This window comes from Gossypium hirsutum, chromosome A07, assembly GCF_007990345.1.
Source record: "Gossypium hirsutum isolate 1008001.06 chromosome A07, Gossypium_hirsutum_v2.1, whole genome shotgun sequence".
Classification (NCBI taxonomy): domain Eukaryota; kingdom Viridiplantae; phylum Streptophyta; class Magnoliopsida; order Malvales; family Malvaceae; genus Gossypium; species Gossypium hirsutum.
The window spans coordinates 35,070,594-35,073,616 of record NC_053430.1 but is presented as its reverse complement, the minus strand read 5'-3'; positions in this window follow the sequence as shown (position 1 = coordinate 35,073,616).

Sequence of the window (3,023 nt, the reverse complement as noted above, 5' to 3'; positions counted from 1 at the left end):
TTGAGCAGTGCACTTTTAGGAAAAAAACAAAACGATTGTGGCAAATGCAATTTGTGAATATGATGTTGATGGAGATATTTCAATCAATAGTTGCACATCGAAAATGACATGCTAACAAAAACTCTTCGCTATTTTACTCATATCACTCAAGAAATATAATTAACTGTGTAAATCACTCAAGTTTAAAATTAATTGCTCAAATGACTTAAAATAAACAGTAAAAATGGGTTGATGGTATTTAATAGCTGGCACCACTTAAATTTTTGACACAATTAGGGTTAAAAAAATATTTTTTTAAAAAAATATTTTTTGGGTGTTGGACACTAGATGATCGGCACCCATATATTTTTTTCAAATCATAGCAAAATGGTATACATTTATACTAGTATTTAAAAAACAAATTGAGTGTTGGACAATAAATTGCCAGCACCACTTTTTCACATAAAAAAATAATTTTTTGGGTGCTGGCACATTGATAATCGGCACTCATTTTATTAGATTAAAAAAAATTGGGGTTAGGAGAAAGAGATGACCGGTACCTATTTTTTCGAGAACCCAAAAAATAATTTTTTAGGTGCTGGGAACACTAATGGTCGGCACCTCGTACCAAATTAAAAAAAAATTGAGTGCTGGGACATTGATGGCTGGCACTAGACCTGATCGTGGGCTGGGCCACCCAGCCAGGCCCGAAGGCCCACTCGAAATGTGGGAGGGTTTTGAGCAAAAATATAAGCTCGAAAAATAGGATTGGACAAAAAAATAAAACCCCTTTAAAAAATGGGTCCAACCTCGAGTAAGGCATTTTTGGCCCAAGCCCGACTCAGCCCAGCCTGAATCCACTAAAGGACAAAAAAATCTATTTTTTTTAATTATTTTCTTGTTGTTTGCTTCCTATTTTGCTATCATTTTACTATTATGTTGTTACTATTTCATTGTTATTGTTTGGATATTGTATAAAATTTATTTTATTGTTAATTTTGTTATTATTTTAAAGACATTTGTTAATTTTGTTATTATTTTAGAGACATTTGCTTGTTAAGTTGCATTTATCTTACTGTTACTTAAGTATACATATTTTTTTTAAATTTATTTTCAATTTGTTGGGAAATATTTATTTTGATGTTTTTACTATTTTTGATGCATTATATGTATTTTTAAAATTATATAAAAATTAATATAAAAATTAATATAGGCAGGCCAAGTCGGGCCCGAGTTTTAGCATTTTTTATTGTGGTCGAGCTTGGGCAAAATTTTAAGCCCATTTTTTGTCGCGCCCGGGCCTAGAAAATGGGCCTAAAATTTTAACTGAGCCCGGCCCGACCCGGCCCATACTCACCTCTAGATGGCACACTTGTATCAGATTTAAAAAAAAATTGGGGTGTTGGGACATTGATGCTCCAAATTTAATTTTTTTTTATGCTGGGACAGTGATGGTTGGCACCTTTTCAATATATAGAGTTGTTTTGTCTTCCATTTAAGCCTTTTGTTTGCTTTATCAATTGAAAATCGATATTAGGAATACCAGTGATTTTGTTTGTTGAGAAGGAAGTAGAAATCATTGAAGATGAGTTCCCAAATTATGTTTGTTTATGTTCATTTCGAAGGAAAAATAATAAATGCAGTTGAATAAGGTTGTGTCTTTCAAAATCAACAAAATATTAGAATGAGATTCAACAAGCGTGTTTTACTGGCGGATTTGAAATAAAAGATCAATATAGAGATAGCTACCTGTTGCGAGAAGCAAATGTTGAAGCTGTTTTACAAATTTTCAATTTCAACAGATTCACTCAAGTTCTCGAAAATAGAGCTTGAAGATGATGATCTGGAGACAATGATAACAATTTATTGCCCCCTAATATGGATAATTCTAGCCCGGTTGAGTTGTTCGCAAAGATAGCTGAACTGGAACCTATTCAAGTTGTAATTTCAATATGTCAGCATTCTGGAATTGATTTTGATCTTAATGTCTACAAGGAAGATCAGTCGGGTTGTGGAGGGTCACTGTGAACTCCCGAAAATCCAAACTACGATGGATGTTTGTATAACATCCTAATCCCATGTCCTCATCTAGAGATTCATCCAAAGGTGTTAGCCACCATAGAAGATGGTGATGAAGGGTCCGATAATGAAGAGCAGTCCCACCATGATAGAAAAGATTTGAGTGACCCCGATTTGGATGACATCCCTAAAGACATAGACGATGAAAGCTTGGTGGAGGCTTAAGATGTACACCCCCATTCTGCTGGGAACACGGGATCCAGTATAGTTATCCATAATAATCCAAGGGCCTTCATGACTGATGTAGATCCTGATGCGGCGCTTGTATGCAAGTTCTCTGAATATCCAAATATAGTGTCAGCTCACCTACTGGATGAAGAATCAAAAGCTGAAGAGTTATTCGTAGGACAACAGTTCGATAACAAGAAAGACTACTTACATTCAATAAAGCAGTACAACTTGAAGATTTCTGTCGACTACAAAGTCACAAAGTCAACGCGGTTTTTATATGTTGGAGAATGTTGGAAAGCCTCAAGTGGTTGTAAGTGGCGTGTTCAAGTTGCATTAATGCAGCGGACTCAGATGTGGACAATCAGGAAAATAGAAGGTCCTCGCACATGCACGATCGCTCGTATGTCACAAGACCATCGAAAATTGGATGCAAAAACCATATGTAATTGCACCATTTCATTGGTGAAAGACAATCCCACTATTCCTATATCAACTCTTATTACGGACATGCAAGCTCGATTCAAATATAGGGTTTCCTACAGGAAGGCATGGTGAGCAAAGCAATTGGCGATGAAGTAGTTGTATGGTGACTAAGATGCGTCACACAATGAAATTCAAGGGTGGATGTCCGCGATGCCGGAGTATGTGTCGAGAACGGTGACTGATGTAATACCCTGAAAATTTTTACAATAAGATATTATCCTTGATATAGTAAAATAAGGAAATAAAGTGACAAAAAGGGAAATTTTGAGTTATGTCAATATTAAGAAGTATATTATGATATATTAATTCAA